Source organism: Saimiri boliviensis, chromosome 1, assembly GCF_048565385.1.
Source record: "Saimiri boliviensis isolate mSaiBol1 chromosome 1, mSaiBol1.pri, whole genome shotgun sequence".
Lineage (NCBI taxonomy): Eukaryota > Metazoa > Chordata > Mammalia > Primates > Cebidae > Saimiri > Saimiri boliviensis.
The window spans coordinates 6,239,618-6,260,756 of record NC_133449.1 but is presented as its reverse complement, the minus strand read 5'-3'; positions in this window follow the sequence as shown (position 1 = coordinate 6,260,756).

The following is a 21,139-nucleotide window of genomic DNA, read 5'->3' as shown; positions in this document are numbered from 1 at the left end:
ACAGAATGAATTAATACAAAATTACAAAATCACTAAAACAAACAAAAGGTACCTTTTTTTTAACCTGTCAGTAAGTTCAATTAACAAAACCTATTCGTATATAACATATTTTCCACTAAAAAAATTTTATGTTTAGAGCTCTTCTTGTTTCATACTGAAGGCTACCTTCTTTGTAATTTAAAAATTCATATTGAAAAAGCTGTAATTTTTTAATAGTAGCCATCAATTATTCTAAAAGTCATAAATTCTTTAAAGTTTCTCTAATTTTTATAAGATAAAGTGATCATAAGCAGGTAAAAGACGATAAGAAAACAGAATTCTGATTAGTCCAGTGTCTATCTATGGATAGAACTCCATAGACTTGGTTATTTTCACTTTACTGAACAGGATGAGGAGTCAGCAAAACCAAAGTATGTCAAGTGGAGATTCTCTTCCCAACCCTTCCTGGTCAGCATGTTTGCCTTCTGGAGCACCTGTCTCTTGGTCTCACCCAGCTTGTCTTTGCAAAGGTGCCGGCAAATCTTCAAGGTCACGCTGTCTCAGGGGTTCCCCATCTCAGGATGGCCAGGAACCTTCAGAACACTGCTCAGCATCCACACCAGAGATGACACTACATCTGACTTGCAGCAGAGTCCTGCATTGGTGTTTAAAAAAACTCCTTAGATGATTTGATTATATAGCTAAATTCAAAAGGCACTTTGTTAGTCAATAAAAGGGGATAGAAAAAAAAGGGCCAGTGCAAACGAAAAATGAGAAAAGGTGAATTTCAGTGAAGCAGTATTTAATACAATAGTTCTGTGCATGTTTTCCATTTCCATTTATTCACCATTCATACATGTAATGTCAGCAACATTTTCATTATAAGCTTTATTTCTCCAGGAAAGTGTGGTTATGTCAGGGTTTCCTGACTGGGTATGTAATTGTATGAAGCTCTTGTCTATTTTATCTAAACCAAGAGGGGTGTTTATTCTCCTTTGAATAAAGCCAAGATGATGAAATAACGATATTTCCAATGCGTTAACTCTCCTCACCTGCTCATTAGGGCAGTCCTGGAATATGTGTACCAGAAGGTTCTTCAACACATGTTTTCTAACTCTCTGAGGGAATATTTGAATTTCATGGGTAAACTCTTTTAATTTTCATGCCATGCTCTTGATCAATTATTATAGCTGTCTTAAAATGGAGCCATATTATTTACCAATTAAAAAATACAAGCAAAGAAGAATTTAAATTCTACCTGGCACTCTATGGATCAATTTTCAGTTTAATTTACAGTTCAAGAATAAACACGTATACATGCACACGTACACACACACACACATATACACAAAATAGAATAATACATGCACACACTACATATATACTATACATATACATATATATGTACATGTGTATGTGTATAAAATCACATCTCCAGGAAACCTCAACAAATTGCTGTTCCTTTAGGTTTCAAAACATAAAACTTATTATCATTTCCAATGTCACCCTAGGGCTTTTTTCTTATTCTTGCCTTTTACTGAGAAAATAAGTGTTTTAAGTTCATCATACAATTAGGATTTATATTTGAATTTTTAGAAAGCTATTTTTTAAATGAAGCTGCGTTGTAGATTAACAACACTTCTAACTGGTGATTATTGAAGAACTGTGTGGTTTTGCATGATTTCATTAGTTATGAAATCATAAATGTGCACATTTTACATAAGGGACTATTGAAGAAAAGAAATGGGATTGTCAAGACCAATAGCATCAGCTGAATATTTATTTCTGTTGTCTATTGGTGTCACAGCTCTTAATGTCTTGTTTTGAAAGGATTCTTTTCTTCATTTGATCTGCAAACATATATATTTTTTAAAATTCCAAAATACATACCTGTTAAAACCTTTCACAGTTAAAATATATATTCAAAATAGAAACTTTTTATTGTTTATTTTCGAATTCTCTTTGTTTTACAGAAAAAAAAAATCTGATTCCAAAATGTCCAAATACTTATTGAGGCTTTTTTTCTTTTCTTTTCTTTTCTTCTTTCTTTTCTTTGAGACACAGTCTCACTCTGTTGCTCAGGCTGGAGTACAGTGGTGCAATCACAACTCACTGCAGCCTCTGCTTCCTGGTTCCAGCAATGCTTGTGCCTCGGCCTCCCCCGTAGCTGGGACTGCAGGCATGTGCCACATACGGTTATGGTTTGGATCTGTGTTCACACCCAAATCTCGTGCTGTTGAGCTATAAATCCCCAACGTTGATGCGGCCTGGTGGGAGGTGATTGGATCACAGGATGATTTCTTGTGAATGGTTTAGCACCATCTTTTTAGCACTGTCCTTGTGACAGTGAAGGAATTCTCATGAGATCCGGTTGTTTAGAAGTGTAAGGCACTTCTCCCTTTTCTCTTTCTCTTGCTTCTGAGTTTGCCATGGGATGCACTTGTACACCCCTGCCTTCTGCCATGATTGTAAGCTTCCTAGGCCTTCCCAGAAGCCACGCAGATGTCGGCATCATGATTCCTGTACAGTCTGTTGAACCATGAGCCAATTAAATCTCTTTATGTGTTACTCAGTCTTAGCTATTTCTTTATAGCAATGTGAGAACAATCTAATATGCATACATACCTATGATAAATCTAATCTGTAAATTGAGCACAGTAAGAGATTAAGTATAACTAATAATAGAACAGTTATAACAATATACTGTTATAAAAGTTACATGCATGAAGTATCTATATATCTCGTTGTCCTTCAAATATTTTGTTGTATTGTAGCATGGGTAAATTAACCTGTGGAAAGTGAAACCAGAGATAAGGGGAAACTGCTATATTGGATGTTTAAGCCAAATAATAAGACAAGAAAAAATAATGACAATAAAAGTAATTGAACAGGAGAAGAAAAAGAAATGAGTGTTTAGATGATACAATTATTTGTATAAGAAACCCAATTCAATAAATACAAATATTTTTAGAAAGTATAAGTGTGTTTAGCAAATTTGATTTACTTAAGATCGGTATACAAAATGCAAAAGCATGTCTCTTTACTGGTAATAGCTGATCAGATAATATAACATCAAACATCAGCCCATGTGTAATAGCAGTAAAATATATAAAACATCTAAAGCTGGATGTTGGCACATGTCTGCAGTCCCAGCTTCTTGGGAGACTAAGGTAGGAGAATCACTGGAACCCAGAAGACGGAGGTTGCAGTAAGCTGAGATCACACCACTGAACTCCAGCCTGGGAGACAGAGCGAGACTTCTCTCAAATAAGTAATAAATAAATAAATATTATCAACTAATTGGCAAGATTTTAGTAGAAAATTTTTTTAAATATATTAAAGGAATATAGAAATACTGTTTTCAAGATTATATGCCATTTTAAGAATGTAATTTGTTCCTAAATTAATATCTAAATTCAATATAATTTTCTTCAAAATCCCATCAAGATATAAAGAAATTTGATGAGCTAATTCTAAAATGTAAATAAATGCACAAGTAGCTTGAAAAAGAAGTAGCTGGTTCCCCTGAACCAGCTTACTAATGACTAAGAAATCTACAGAGCTTTAGTTCAATACAAACAGAGTCGCAAAGAAACAGTGGTGTGATTGTTGTGCAAGAACAGAACAATAGATTACAATATACCAAGCATTAAAATACTCTATATGTGGCATCACAAACTAGCTGACAAAGCAATCAATTATTCAGTAAACTGGTATTGGAAAAATTGGTTAGCCAGAGGACAAAAAGTAAAGCTGGCTTTTTTCTTCATGTTCTTTATTAACATAAATTCCAAATAGATTAAATGCTTGAGTTGAAAGAAACAATTGGAAAATAAATTTAAAAAAATTTGACTAGACAATTCCTATGATCACCGTGTAAAGAAAGATTTCTTAAACTAGACTTGAAATATATTAAACTTTAGAGGGAATGTATGGCTATGACCACATTAAAATAATGATTTTAATTTTTGTTTAATAATAATTTTTGTTTAATAAAGATAAAGAGAACTGGGAATTAGTATATTTATATTGCCTAAACAAATAGAGAGCTATATCTCAAGTATCAAAGGGATGCTTTTTCAAAGCACCAAGCCAACTCTCGAAAACCCCATGGAAACTGAACAAAGTTTATGAATAAGAATGTGCAGAAGAGGAAAATGGTCCCTTCCAATTACGGAAATGCAAATTGAAACAACGTTTTTACCCCTGGTAGGTTGGCAAAACTTATCCAATTGAACTTCTGCAGGTGTATATGGGAAAATGGAATTCCTTAAAATGCAGTGGCCTGCAAGCTGGAAGACATACAAAATTCAGGACTGAGAGTTTTCCATGGAGATGGCAGGGTGACAGAGGGAATGATGATGAAGGTCAAACTAAATAGTAATAATAGAAGAGAGGAAAAAGAAAGATTATTGCTAGGTGGTGATACTGTTCTGTGAGCCAGGGTTTATGAGTAATCAAGATGTTAATGCTATTGTCCTACCCTGCTCAGGCTGCTGTAACAGGCTACCACACAATGGGTGGTTTAAACAAGAAGCATTAATTTCTCACAGTTAAGGAGGCTGGAAGTCCAAGATCAGGGTGCTGAGCAGCCAGGCCATTAGCCAAGGCTTCCTTCCTGGTTTGCAGATGGTGGCCTTCTTGCTGTATTCTCATATGACAAAAAATTAAGAGAAAGATAGTAAGGTCTCCCTATCTCTTAATTTTTTCTTATTTATTTATTTATTTTGAGATGGAGACTCTGTTGCCCAGGCTTGAGTGTGCAATCTCGACTCACTGCAACCTCTGTCTCCCGGGTTCAAGCAATTCACCTGCCTCAGCTTCCCAAGTATCTGGGACTGCAGGCAGGTGCCACCACGCCCGGCTAATTTTTGTATTTTTAGTAGAGACAGGGTGTCACCATATTGGCCAGGCTGGTCTCAAACTCCTGGCCGCATGATCGGCCTGCTTCGGCCTCCCAAAGTGCTGGGATTACAGGTGTGAGCCGCCATGCCCAGCCTCCTGTCTCTTCTTAAAGGTCACTTATTTCATCTTGGAGGCTCTATCCTCATAACCTAATCATTTCCCAAAGACCCCACCTTCTAAAGCCATGGTATTAGGGCTTGGAATTTCAGCACATGAATTTTGAGAAGACACAACATTTAGTTCATAGCAGGTATGAAGATTTCAAAAGGAAGAATGAAGCACAGATTTTGGAAGGATTACTTCCTTTCGTGGAGGTTGTGCTCATGATAGAGCCCAGCCCATGGCAGGTGCTTGTGCTTCCTAAGCTCTCTCTTAAAGGAGCCCACATAAACAGCAACAAGAGAAGTTTTTGTATGAATATCATGTTTCTGTCTGATGCTTCCAAAACTAACAGAAAATTTAATCCAAACAGGGAATCTGGCTTAACAGCTTAAACATAAGCAAATGGTTGTCCCAAATAATTGGAAGTGGAAGGGTAAGATAACTCCAGCAGTTGGCTCAATTCAGAGACCCCAGCTCTATTTCTCTGCCACTTTCTTGTGGATTTGCCATTATCCTTTATGTGCACATTATTCAGATGGTCTGAAGAATGCTGTCCATGCGTGGGTTGAATCCTGGTTCCTGAGTCCCTGTCTGAAAAAGAGGGATGAAAATTACCAGGGTCGCATCTCACCAATACAGCTGTATGCCGGAGCTGGACTCCTTCCTCACACTACATGGCTGAAACACCTTGGGGGAAGAGAAACCTACACAATTCGCTACAGGGGGCTTCTGGGGGAAATAAGCATATCAGTAACCTAGTCAGATTTTTAGAAGGAGCCGGAGCTCTGCACTGAGAAAGCATTAGTGTGCATTTGACAACCATAAGAAGATGGATGTGCAGAGCAAAGAATTCTGTACAAAATTCACATTTAAGGGGTGGGGTGGGAAGAGACGGATAGTCAGATTATTAAGTGAACAACATTATTCTTAGGAGACAGAATGCCAAAGGGGAAAAATTGTTCTGAAATCATGATGTGAAGATTTGCACCAGAATCGCCAGGTGTACTTGTAAGAACTCATATTCCTGGGTGTGACATCAGCACTTTGCTGAGTCAAACCCAAGGGAGCCTGAGGCAGACTGAGGAATAATAATGGCCTCTGTGGGGCAGAGCTCTTCCAGGATGGGCCCTCCATTCCTTACACCGTGTGAGGCCGCGAATGCGGGAATATGTTTTGCTGATACATCTTTTCTTATTGCCTTATGAATGCAGCACTGACTCAAGGTCTTTGGGCCCCAACTTTGTTTAAAATGAGCAAATTGATTTCTTATTCCAGGAAAAGTACACATAAAAAGGGTCATATGGCTTCTTTGACATCAAATAGTTTTTTAACTTAACAAACTGTTTTGATAAATTGAGTGCCTCCAAATCAAAGCCATATGGGAGGTACCAGGACTGAGAAGGCAGGAGGAGCAGGGGTAATTGGCCAGCAGTTCAAACACTGAGTGATTCTAGGCAGTAGATGGCCAGATCTGAGGACCGGCTACCTCCTCTCTATTCCCTTCTTCAGATGCCATGACTCTATTACTGTTAAATATGTTAGCTGCTCATTAGTCAAGAGATTCAAGCATAATGAGATTAAAAGGAAAATTCTGATGTGTCCTAGAGAAGAAAATTATGTTCATTTAGGGTAAAATATCTAATAGTAATAAGTAACAAATATATGCATCTAATGTTTTAATGAAAAAGAGGAAAATTGCTCTGCTTTCCAGCATGTGTGTGTGAGCGATGGAGTGCATACAATTAACAGTGAACTAAGAGCGCGTGGGATGGTATCAGTGATCAGAGCAAACCAGCCTTTCAGTGTCAGCCGACTGGCTGCATAGCCTGTAACCCCGAATTTCAACCCACTTGCAAAAATCGCACTTTGTAAAAAAGAATATAAGACAAACATGTACCATGTTGATACAGAATCTGGAGTCCATTGCCTCAGTCGACATTTACTAATAATGTGCATTTGCCTTGGGGAACATTGCTTAACTCTTTTTACTTTAAATTGCTCATCTAAAAAATGAGGATAACAAGATGTACCTGTATTAGTTTATTTTCATACTGCTATGAAGAAATACCTGAGGCTGGGTAATTTATAAAGAAAAAGAGATTTAATGCACTCACGGTTCCACATGACCAGGGAGGACACTCAATCACAGTGGAAGGTAAATGAAAAGCAGAGGCATGTCTTACATGGCGGCAGGCAAGAGAGTGTTTACAGGGGAACTCTCATTTAAAAAACCATCAGATTTCATGAGACTTATTCACTATCATGAAAACAGCATAAGAAACACCCACTTCAATGATTCAATTACTACCACTGGGTTCCTTCCAGGACATGTGGGGATTATGGGAGCTATAATTCAAGATGAGGTTTGTGTGGAGACGCAGCCAAACCATATCAGTACCTCAAAGGACTGATTTCAGAAGTGAACACATTTCTACATATACATTGCTTAGGACAGAACCTGGCATATGGGAAGCCATGAACAAATGCTAGATACATTTTTAGTAAAATAAATGTTATATATGTTGGTAGAACACTTTTCATATTAGATATACCTCATGATAATTATTTGTTCACCTGCAGAATAAACATTATTTTTAAACCTATATTGATATCACTGGGAGGGATATTCATCATCAGATTCACCTACAAAGCCAATTAGAGATTTCACTTACTTTTGGCCTTATCCAGCTCCAGTTTTTTTTTTCTAACTCTAACCTATAGCAGTCATTCTCAACCGTCTGATCTCAGGGATCATTTGCATTTAGCTTGTGTGGATTGTATCTATCAAAAATTACAACTCAAGAAATTAAAATGGAGAGATTTTTAAAAATGCATCAATTTTATTTAAAAATAACAATACTAAATCCATTACCTGCTATATGTGACATTTTTATATAAAACAAGTTTCTCAAGACAAAATTAGGAAGGAAAGTGACATTGTTTTATTTACTGCAAAGGTCTTTCTTCATGGAAGACAGCAAGATTCTCACACTTGACTTTGTATTCAATCTGTTCCAAGATGCTGCTTCGATTAACGTATGCTAAGAAATTTTGGCCTAATGCAGATAGGTAGCTGGAGATAAAGAAAGAAATTTAATAATCTTTGCAGGTAATTGTGGAAATTTTTACTTCATGCAAATGTTCACACTGTTGAACATTAAAATCTGTTGGTCTATCTTACACTTTGAATGTGCATTTTACTTATGCAATGTTTCGTAACATTATGCATTGGTCATTTGAAAAACTATTGGCTCATTTGTGCTATACAGTTCTTTTAAATGTTAACACATTTTATTATATGAGAAATTGCATTTACTAATATCAGCACCAATCTCATCAGCAAAGTGTTAATTTATTGGGAAGCTGTCTGTATCACAGTGGCAGATTTGAATTTTTCAAAATTCTAATTTTCTCTTGCAAGCTTTAATTTTGTAATTGGCAACAAAAATTGCCAATCGGTTTTCTTGAAGTGACAGGCGGATGCTGTTCATTTTTAGAAATATGTCTGCCATACAAGTCTGAGTGATCAAAGATTGCTGTCCAAGGATCTTTCAACTAAATGTGGTGTTTGAAAGAATTAGCTGGTTCAGCTTGCAGCTCAGTCACACAAATGATTTCCTTGCAGAACCTTGCATCTCAGTCTGCAGCAGAAGTGATTTACAAGTCTTTCTTATTTCATCATACAGAATATTGTGAAGACAGGAAATCAATAATTTAATTGAATACAATTAATAACTTTACCCAGTAAAGTACATTATTAAATGAAATTCTTGTTTTTTGTTTTTTTTTCCTGGTACTGTTTTTCAATGGACAGTTTCTTTCAGATGCCTTGATTTGTCCTAACAAGCCAACAGTTTGAGCCACCGTTGCTTTGAAACCACCGGTGCAAATGTCAATCATGTGAAAAAGACATAACATGTTAAGATACTATGAAAATAACTTTGACATGTCTCAGGATTGCCAAAGGGTCTGCACACGTCACCTTGAGAACCCCTGCCCTACAGAAGTGTCCTTTGGCCAGCGTGGTTTCTTCCTTGTCTTCTCAGTCCAGCTCACTTGCACCATCTCAGTCTCCCTAGTCCAGGCGTCCCCAGACTTTTTACACAGGGGGCCAGTTCACTGTCCCTCAGACTGTTGGAGGGCCGCCACATACTGTGCTCCTCTCACTGACCACCAATGAAAAAGGTGCCCCTTCCTGACGTGCGGCGGAGGGCCGGATAAACGCATGCGGTCCGCGGGCCATAGTTTGGGGACGCCTGCCCTAGTATCTCTGCTCTCCCTGACTTCCTGAGCTACTACAGGAAGCTGCCAGCATCTCAAGAGCGAGGTGAATTCTGCGTGTGCTTCTTCTGAGCACTGAGCATAGGGCCTAATGTTGTGAAATGAAAATGAGTGGACCAGCGAGTGAATGAAGAGATGAAAGAACAAACAAATGAATGAGTGGACAAACGTGGTTCTGGCTGCACTGTATTTTTTCTGTCTCTCAAACACATACAGATTGCTCCTACATAGGGTGTTTTGCTTCCACTTCTCACTGCCAGGAGTATCCTTCTGATATTTCGGTGTCTGGCTCTTCTTAAACAATCTTGACGAAAACGTCACAGGCATTCCCTGGTTCCTCCACTTGAAATAGCCACTGGCTTCTCCCTTTACTTCCCATTGTTCTATTCTCTGCAATGCACGTCACCCTCAGATGTATTTTTATTTCAGCATCCAGCACATGGAAGCCATTTAATAAATATGTTATAATAAATGAATGAGTGAATAGGGCAGACCACCTAACAGATATTTATTAAGCATCTACTATGTACAAGGCACTATTGATTTGAAGGCTTTGCTGTAAATAAGTTTAGGGTAAGGCCGGGCACAGTGGCTCATGCCTGTAACCCCAGCACTTTAGGAGGCTGAGGCAGACAGATCATCTCAGGTCAGGAGTTCGAAACCAGCCTGGCCAATATGGAGAAACCCTGTCTCTACTAAAACTACAAATATTAGCCAGGTGTGGTGGTGCGTGCCTGTAATCCCAGGTACTCGGGTGGCTGAGGCAGGAGACTCGCTTGAACCTGGGAGCGGAGGTTGTGGTGAGCCAAGATCGCGCCATTGTGCTCCAGTCTGGGTGACAAGAGCAAAACTCCATCTCGAAAAATAAAAATAAAATAAAAAAAATAAGCTTAGGGTAAGTGTGTGTTGGTGGTAAGGCAGACAATAGAGGAACAAGCCACACAGTGATATGTGTGGATTAACTATCCTGTTAGTTGTTTAAGGAGCAGTATATGCTGTTGTGAAAGTGTATTGGGGGGATGAGACCTTTCCAGGGTCTTTTGATGTTTCCCCAAGGAGATGCTGAATTGAGCTGGCACCACAAAGATGAGTAGGTGTTAAACACCGAGGGCAGGCAGCTGGGCTGGAAGGACGCCTTGTACCTTAGGCTTATTTTACTGCCTGTTAGCATTGCAAAAGTTATTTCTCCAGATATGTCATACATCTTTTGTATCTATCTCCCAGAAGTTACAGGGCTGGGCACAGAGAAGGAACTCAGCAAACAAGACCTGGTGAAGAGACCAGGGCCAGAAGCCAGGGTTAACGCAGCTGTACCTGTGCCTGCTGGGAGTGTTGGCATCACAGTTCCTGGCAGTGTACCCACACCCATGAGATGTGATGAATATTTGCATAATAACAGATTGCTTTTCATTTCCTTCTTTTCACTGCAGTCCCGTATGCATCTTCAGACGAAGCTTTTGTCAGCATCCAGTCTCCCTGCCCCTTCCTCTCCATTGCCCCACAAGTCTCTAAACCTGCTCTAGAGCAAATCAATCTTTATTTCTTTGCCATTATCGACCCTTCCGTAAATCAGTCTTGCCCACTCAGTAGCTGGTGTGGCGGGGCCTGCAGCTGTCCACTGCCTGCAAATGGTGCCTTTTTTCCTTAGCTCGTCATCGCCAGCTGCTCCCGGAGCACTGTAGGCTCTGCATTTTTGACAAGTGTCTCATCTGTAAAATTATTTCTCTATTTTTTCCCCTTTCCTCTTTCTTGTTCCTGGCAGCCGCCCACAGAGCTGCACCCCAGGCATTTATCCCAGTGCACCCAGCACATGTCTGTGGCTGGCTTTTAGGTAATAAAAGCCGGCTTTCAGTAAATCATAGGAGTGAGGAGATCCATAAATCTTGTTTTTGCCTTGCACACATCAATTCTCAGCGTCATGAATACCGCAGGCATGAGTCACTTGGCCTGCACACTAATTTTGGACCCAGTCACTTCCCGGAGGTAATCGAGTTGGGAGGATGTCCTGGAGGGGATTGTGTTCTAGCAAATCAGTGTCTTCTGGACTGAATGGAGAATTAGGCCCAATTCAGGCAAATGGCAATGAACTCAGCAGAGCCTTCTCATCACCCAAAGGTTACTTCACACAGTGAGTGCAAGGATATGTCAAGGCTGGAGGAAAGAAAAGATTCCAGAGCCACCTTCATTGTAGCGTATTTAGAACTTCACTGTTAGCTCCCATTGTGTAAATGTCCTGACAGAAAGGACACTATAAAAAAGGTGTGCTCAGAATCTCAGCACTGGCACATCCCAAAGGCCCAGCCATTGCATCTGTGCAGTGGCTACTAGGAATGTGCTTTGTAGTGTTATCTCAAGGACCCAATATGCTAACACATTTTAGCACATGTTTGTTATATGACTTTAAGTTCAGAAATGGAGTGGCACTGGCTGGTGCGGTGGCTCACGCCTGTAATCCCAGCACTTTGGAAGCCTGAGGCAGGTGGATCACCTGAGGTTGGGAGTTCGAGTTCAGCCTTACCAACATGGAGAAACCCCATCTCTACTACAAAGGCAAAATCAGCCAGGTGTGGAGGCGCATGCCTGTAATCCCAGCTACTCAGGAGGCTGAGGCAGAAGAATCTCTTGAACCTGGCAGGCAGAGGTTGCAGTGAGCCAAGATTGTGCCATCGCACTCCAGCCTGGGCAGCAAGAGCAAAACTCCATCTCAAAAAAAAAAAAAAAAAAGGAAGAAAATAAATGGGGTAGCACCTTTAGTGGATGGATAAATGACCTGCTGTACCCTATGTGGTGTTTGGTAGGATCACAGCAAGGTGTAAGTACAGACACAGGGGAGTGGACGGTTTTATGCTGCATCTGCCATATCGTTCAGTCCTTCCGTTATTCACCCTTACGGAAGGCTGAGCAGTAGCTGAAGGTAGGGATTAGAAGCATCTGCACTTGACCTAATGGGGTGACACTGGAAGCAACATATAAATTTTTTTGCATGCAGAAATGTCACGATTGATAGTGGTCCTGTCCTCATGCCCCAGTAGCTGGCATGGGACCTGGGATTGAGGGTACCCGCCCACTGGGGTGGGGTGGGGGAGGCGAGAGGGCATTGGAAATGGAGCTTGCTTCCTCAGTGGGGAATGCAGCTGGCCTGTCTCTCCTGTGCCCAGTGCCCTCCACCCTCCCTTGGGTAGGAGCATTACCACCGACAGGAGGACTGTGGTCAAGATGTCCTCGTTCTTCTCTTCAACACCTGCTTTAAATATGGCAGAGGTTGGGGAAATGGGTTACCCTGACAGTAACAGTCCCTGTCTTTCAAGGCCATGGGCATGAAGAAAAAAAAAAAAAGAAAAAGAAAAGAAAAGAAAAGAAAATTTACAATAAGTACTAGAGGACCTGGTCTGTCACATCATTTATTTTAATTTTATTCTTTTTGGGGCTAGGGCCTTACTATGCTGCCCAGGCTGGACTTGGGTTCAAGCTGTCCTCCTGACTCAGCTTCCCAAATGGCTGGGACTACAGTTCATGCCACTGCGCCTGGCTGTACACACCCTTTGTTCTTGCTCCCCTTCATCTTGTACTGTCTTCTACTTCGCTCGTTCACTGTTTCAGCACTGTGGAGGCCAGCAGGCATGGCTACGGGACAGAGGAAGGGCATCTGGCTTGCTTTGGACTCAACATGAGCAGCGGTAAACTTCTGTTATATTGCCACATTAAGGTTTGTGGGGTAATTTGTCACCACAGCATAAGCTAAATAATCCTATTTGTTTGTGTTCTGTGAAATAGAATTGCAGCCACCTATGAGGATGGGAGGTATCAAATTAAACTATTAAAGTTTACTAAGGGTTTGAGACAGTTTCACTTAGAAATATGGACTATTAAATACTAATCTCCCACCCATGTGCTCCGTGTGGAAACTGAAGGACCTCCATGTGACATGAGCATGTTGGTCCTTCACTCATCACCTTTGTTTCCATTCCCTGAATGTTCCCAGGTTCTGCTATGAGCCATGACAGATTCAAGACTATCTATCTTCTCCAAAATATTATCTTCTTTTCAGTGTCAGAATTCTTGAATCTTCTGAGGGTATCCATGCCCTGTGCGATGTGACTTCGCAGGTCTTAACCATCAGGAAGTGGCTTCTCCTTCTCATGCCTCAAATCTGGGCTGGCTTTGTGACTTGCTTTAACTAAGATAATGCAGCCAAGGGGTCACTGTTGCTCCTGCCCCTGGACTCAAGACACCTTGCACGCTTCTGTTCACTGTGTTGGAAAATCACCATCAGCATGAAACCAAGCCTGGGCTCTCCTGCCAGTGGATGACACTCACTGTGGGGAAACTGGTTCCTCCAGCTGAGACCAGAGAGCGCTGCCCAGCAAGCCCAGCTTCCACGTGTTAAGTGGCCTGGATCACATCGCTAGCTGCAGATTCATGAATGAGCCCAGCTGAGAGCAGAAAAATGTCTCAACCTCCCTCAGACCTCTGTTTGGATTAAGTAAATGCTTATTTTCTTAAGTCAGTAAGGAGTTTGTGTGTTTCATCCAGATGACTGTGGCCATGGATAACAGACACGATGATCATCACAATTAGAAAGCCCTGTTTATCGGAAGGAATGTCCCATTTAGAGAACCTTTGTCATTCATTTAATTTTGCAATACATTTATTGAGTATATATTTATTCAACCGTTTTTTCCTAAATACATTGTTTCAGAGAAGTCAGACATTAGTAAATTCTCAAACCTAACGTTCAGATTCTGGGAGGACAGATGCTTCGCTGCAAGTGTGGTCTTCACTAGAAGAGAATCAGCTCCTAGATTGTCTGTCTTATTCCTCTCCTACCTTTTCCACCATGAGATTCCCAGATAATTTAAGCTTTAAAAAAGAATCACTCAGGAATTTCCCCTGCCTAGATAAGAAAACAAAGCCTTTATCTTCAGGATTTATTGGCTGCTTTTCTTTTTTGCAGTTAGTAAACACAGGAGATCTAGGTAATAATCTCAGCTTGTGGTGCCAGGGTTTGTTTTTAAGAAGTCATTGGTCCTCAACACCTTAAACGTTGGCAATTAAGACTAGAAACACCATGCTGATTTGTATCGCATGAGTGCATGCGTGTGTGTGCGTGCCTGTGTGTGTGTGTGTGTGTGTGTGCGTGCATGTGTGTGTGTGTTTCCTAATATGAAACAGAAAGGCCTTCAGACTTCCTAGATGATCAAAGCTTATGACATATGCTCTTTAAGAAAATAAACTTTATTATATATACTTAAGTTATGCAGCATGATGCTATGGAATATGTATAAATAGTAAAAAAGCATACTACAGTGAAACAGGTGAACATATCTGTCGTCTCTCCTAGTTATCCATTTTTCTTCTTTGTGTGGCAAGAGCAGCTAAAATCTAGTCATTCAGCGTGAATCCCAAATGCAGTTTGAGTTTATTACTTCTGCGATGTGTTGGCCGTAGGTATCCAGCCTTGTTCATCCTTCATATCTGCTACTTTCTATCCCTGACCTACATCGGCAGTTACCTCCTCCCACTCCCAAACACCATCAGCTCTGCTAACCACAGTTTTGCTCTCTTTCTCTGTACATTTAATTTTTTTTTGATTCCACATATAGTGAGATCACACTCTCTCTTTCTCTCTCTCTCTCTATATATATATACATATATTTCTGGACCATGGCATATACTTTTAGTCCATACACATAATGTACTTGGCAATGGTCATTGCTGAAGATGCATCATTCCGCTTCTCATCAGATATCAGCCTCACCTTCTCCAGCTGTAGTGCTTGACGCAGTATGATGTCTGTGAGAGAAAGATGATGTGTGTAAGAGAGTTCATTCTCTGAGCAGAATTCATTTCCACTGGCATCCTCTTTATAGACATAGTTGTATTTTCAGATTGTGAAAAAATAATGTAGTCTGCATATTTCTAGTTTTTGTAAAAAGGCGTAAATACCGATGCGATGCTTTTACAGCACTTTCTAAATCAACAAATATTATCTGCCTTTAGGTTCAGATAATCAGATACAAAATTTTTCCTTGAAACAGCAAATTTTAAATGAGTCATTTGGGAATCTCATTGTCAAGGTATCAGTATAATAAACCATAGTGAAAAAAACGTGAACAGCAAACTTCAGTCCTTCCTTTTCACTTCAACCTACTCCTTTTGAGGGATTACTTTGCTATTCTCTTATTTTTTTATTCCTTATTTAAATGGCCGTCGATTTCTCTCATAATTCAACCCATATTTTAAGGACACCTACAGGGAGTTCAACACCAATGAATTTGCAGTGGCTGACAGCGCTGCTCAGCACATGAATAGATGCCATCATATTCATTTTGACCACATTTTACTGTGGAAGCTTGAACAATTTTATTTTATGACATAAAACCTCAGAAATTCTTCCAAGAGTCAAATAGTCAAACCCCAGAAAAGGATGAATAACTAAGCACATAGACCACTAAGAGCTCATACTACTCATATTGTTGCTGTTTCAAAAAGTCTACTACAGGACATGGATGTACACACAGGGGAGCGTAAGCATGGCCAATGACAGCCAAGGGACATGAAAAAATAAAAGTCCTTTTTTCGACATTGTTGCTAGGTTTCAGCAGGCTTTAATTTGCAGGTCTGGGAAAATTATACCAGGTTTATTTTACTTAATTGAAATCAGTTACACTTACATGTAAAAAAATAAAGAGACCACCATTTGCGTTCCTAATTCTGACTCAAGATGCATGTGTACTTACAGTAATTTTGGGGAAAGATGGAGGGATTCAGGACATGCCGACTTTCGCCATCTGATGTGGAAGATACGGATTGCGTTGTATTGTAACTTTAGAATATTATGTGGTTAAGTGTCTCTCATATTGCAGTATATATGATAGAAATATAGAAAAACGTTGGACAAACTAAAGATATGTATGTGTCAGTTGAAGATTTCACAAGAGCATTTCTTATAGAAAATAGGTCTTGACCAGAGAACATGAAAGTTTGTGTTTATGTGATTATAATAGATGAAGCAAAATTTTTTCAGTTTTGTTCAAACTCCACTAAAATTTTTCTCTTCATCTTCCATCCGGAAGTGACTAATAGTGGCAAAGCCAGTGACCGAGGTGATTAGAGAAAGAGGTGCAGGTATGTCATGAATTAAGTGCCTATCATGTGCACTTTTTCTGGGTCATACAACATGGTTTTCACAATCATACAAGGAATTCTTGTGTTTGTTAGTTTTATGCATCAATTTGGCTAGGCTGTGGGGCGCGATATTTGGTCAAACACCAGTCTCGATATTTCTGTGAAGGTATTTTTCAGATAAGATTAATATTTAAATTGGTAGACTTTGAAGAAAGCAGAATATTGTCTGTAACATGAGTGGGCCTCTTCGAATCGTTTGACCTTAGAGAAAAAGACGAAGGTCTTCCAAGGAGGAGGGAATTCTGCCTCCAGCTCTCTTTGGACTTGAGCTGTAACATCTCCTCTTCCTGGAGCCTCCAGCCTGCCAGACTGCTCTGCAGATTTCAAACTTGCAGCCCCCAAAACCACATAAGCCAGTTTTTTAAGATAAATCTCTGTGTGCCTATGTATATGTGCATGTGTATGTATATGTGTATATGAATATACATGTGTGTTTATATGTATTTATATATTTACATGTATGTATATTTTCATGTGTATGTATATATATGTATGTACATATGTGTATTTATATGTGTGTATATGTCTCTGTGTTGCATACATGTATGTGTATGTGCATTTTATGAATTTTTGCATGTATATGTGTATGTGTATGCATATGTGGATGTGGATGAATATATGGATGTATATGTGAATGTGTATGCAAATGTGGATGTGGATGAATATATGAATGTGGATGTACATGTGAATGTGAATGTGAATGCATATGTGGATGTGGATGTGGACGTATATGTGGATGTGCATGAGTACATATATGTATCTGTGTATCTGTATGTATCTGTGTATTTTACGTATATTTGCATGTATATATGTATGTGCATATATGTATGTATATGTGCATGTGGTTTTTTTTTTAATAGTAGGAAGAAAACCTTTCAACACTGGCAGCAGTGGGACATGGTAAAAGGGAGACTAGGGCCAAGAGGCCCAGAAACCAGGGCACTAATTACACACCAAGCTATGTAAGTATGGCCACAGGCACAAGAAGGAGCAGGCCTCACGGAGAACATGAACGTGATCTCCCACCACCACTGGAGGAGGCAACCAGGCCACTGATGTGTAATTACACAGGAAGAAAGAGACCGATATGTGCATGTGTATGTGTATATATGTATGCATATGTGTGTTTATGTGTGTATGTGTATGTATACGTGTGTATGTGTATGTGCACATATATGGATATGTCTATATGTATATACACATGCATATCCCACTGGTCCTATTTCTCTGGATAACCATGACAATTAAGAGTTATCTGTTATTATCTCTGATCTTCAGTTGAGGAAATTGAGGCTCAGAGAGATTAAGAGACTTTTTGAAGATCAAAAAAGTGGAATAGATATTCAAATGAGGACCCCCCAGCTCAGTTCTCTTTCCACGGGAGCCTGGATGTCAGAGGCATCTGGCTGTAATTTGTGGGAAGAGGTCCAAACTGGCCAGCTGTTGGAGTCTGGGAGTTTCATCTGCAGGAAGCAAGGATCGGGTAAGATCACTGGATCTGAGGGGAATGTCTACTCACTAAGAGCACTGGAGGACTGTGGCCTTCACACTGACAGTTCGGCGATGTATGGAGGCAAGATGGAAGGTATCATAGGAAACTTAGAGTGCAGAGGGAATTTCTGAGGGAATTCATGGAGATGGAGCAAGAGTGTCTAGGGAATCATGTGTGATCTGATGAAATTGGCTGTCATTTGGAAGTCAAGTTAAGCAATCTACATGTGATTTATTTCATTGTAATGTATATATTGAGTACTCTGCCACACCATGAAACTCCTTCAATAAAAGGATGAACAAGGATATGGAGCTCATATTCTAGTGGGGAAGATAAACATCAAAGACATAATTATACACAGAATTATGTTATTGTAGGTGTGATAAGTACTATGAAGAGAGAGCTGTGTGTATCAGGAAGAACAGCCACATCTATCAGGAAAGCCTTCTTGGATGAAGTGGTGTTTTATGGAGCAGGGTGATGGTTCTTAGGCTTGCTCCCAGCATGAGATACACAGGGGTGTCTACAGCTTACATGAAGTAGCTGTGATTTCTTTTTCCAACTGGCAGAAATAAATTTAATGAATGGAGAAAATTTTCTCACTTCTAGTTTTCCTCTCATAATATATTTTTAATCATGGCACCTGCTACTACTTCTCTGTGCTGGCACATGACAAATGAATGAACAAGTTGTAAATGAATGCTAATGAAAAGCTGGAAATAATGCATCATATTTATTTCAACGGTTTTTTTTTTTTTGTTATCATTACTGGCCAGGTAGTTTTTTCTATGCATACACACTAACATTATCTCTAGTTGAGATGATGTAATTAAACATGCAAGTGTCGTGATGTTCCAGAAAATGCACGAACAGCCCATCTGAGGAATGCCACGGGGCAGCCGGAGGCTGTGCTAATTTTGTAGGGAGGAAAGAGGATATGAAATTCTTTCATTTGCCAACCACATCCTATGTGCCAGGACTTGTATGTGTATGATCTCACTGATCCTTTACAAAGATACAGTGAAATGGGTGTCAGCAGTATTCCTATTTTGAGATGAGCAAGTGCGGCTTAGAGAAATCCATTGGTTTGCCCGGTCATAGCATTAGCGTATGGCAAATGGTTTAAAATCAGACATCCCAATTCCAGACGCCTGCGTTACTCAGTGGTCACCAGAAAACAGAATATATATTTGTATGAAGAGAGAGAGAGAGATAGAGACAGAGAGAAAGACAGTTTCAGGAATTGGCTCACCCAACTGTGGGACTGACAAGCTTGAGATGTGTATGGCAGGTTGGCAGGCTGGAGATAGGCAAGAGTTAATGTTGCAGCTCAAGTAGGAAGGCTTGAAACTGTGGTAGGGGTTTGACTGTAAAGCCTTTCTTCTCTGAGAAACCTTATCCTTTGCTCTTAAGGTCCTCAGCCTATTGAATGGGGCCCATCTGCATTACGGAGGGTGAACTGCTTTACTCAACATCAACTGATTTCAGTGTTAACTGCGTCTAAGAAATATCATCAGAGCAATAGATGCATCAGTGTTTGGCCAGACAAGGAGACACCATTGCCCAGCCAAGTTGACATGGAAGTTAGCCATCATGAAATCTTCCCTTAAATTATTGAGTTGTCCCTTACAAACTCAGGTTTGGCATTGCCCAGACTAAGGCTGAACTGTGTGATTTCAGACGCTGATGCAGATGAGGCATGCCTCATGTCTCTGAGCACCTTTTCACCTGCCTCCCCACCCCGCTGTTCCACATGAACTCATTCCATCTAACTGCTTTCCCAGTTTTTGCCTCTTGCTCTACCGTCTTTCAGTAAACCATCTTTAGGCTGGCTTTTCCAGTCTCACCCTTGTTCCTTGCCTGAGGGATCTTTTGGTTGACCTGGAACTCTAAAGCCTCTCTCAACCCAGATTTCAGAATCACCACTTGGCCTCTCCTCCCAGGGAAATTAGATCAGACCTTCCCTCAGCTCATTTCTCCCTTGCACATTTCTGCAATCCCAGGCATATGCATGGAGGACTTTCCAGGGAATATGAGTGGCAGTGTAAGGAAATTAATTGCTAAAACTTCAACTTCCATGTTACTATTTCCTAAAGTTGATGGACCCAAAAATGGACCTGAGAGGGAGACTTTACCTTTGAACTTCCCCTTTTCATAATCACCTCTTTACATTTGAGAAGAGCATGAGCCTCACACATAGCAAATCTGATCCCTGAGGAGGGAAACTCAGCGAAGAACCTAACAAAATATGATGTATTAGTTCCTTTAATCAAGGCACCATAATTGTCCCCCAACCCAATATTAACTCAGTAAGAGATAACTTTGCAATGAAAGTTGATTTTTTATGTTTAATAATCACATAAAAATGTAATACACTTATGCCTTCCTGATCACTTATATACTATTGATGATTTTAGTAATAGTCACTCATTGCTTAGTGAGGGGAATGTGTTCTGGGAAATGAGTTCTTAGGCACTTTTGTCCTTGTATAAACATCAAAGGGCATCCTTACACAGACCAAGAGGGTAGAGCTGGCCATACACCTGGGATACATTGTATAGCTTGCTGCTCTAAGCTATAAACCTGTAGGATGTGTTACTGTAATGGATGCTGTAGGCAATGGAAACACAGTGGTAAACATTTGTATATTCAAACATAGAAAAGGTACAATAAAATATAGTAGAAAATTGTTTTGAAAGGGTACACATGTATAGAGCACTTCACCAAGAATGGATCTTGCAGGATGGAAAGTTGCTCTGGGTGTTTGTGAGTAGTGAGTGAATGTAAAAGCCCAGGGCATTAGTGTACACTCCTGTAGATTTATAAACACTCGACACTTAGGCTGCATTAAATTTATTAAAATTGTTTTTCTTCTTCAATTATAAATTAACCTTAGCTTACTGTAACATTTTTATTTGACAAATTAAAAATTTTTTTTTACTATTTCTAAGTATAAAAAGAGTATTTTAAGTAATACCCTCACTCCCCCATCCAAAGCCACATCCACTGCCACAAGCTCCATTCATGTCAAAGTGCACTATACAGGTGTATCCTTTCAAAAATATTTAATACTATATTTTATCGTACCTTTTCTATGTTTAGAAAAAGTCAAATTTTTTTAGGTTTATTAAGTAAAATAATACCCTAAGCAATAATAATGCTTAGGTTAAAACACAAATATTGTACAGCTCT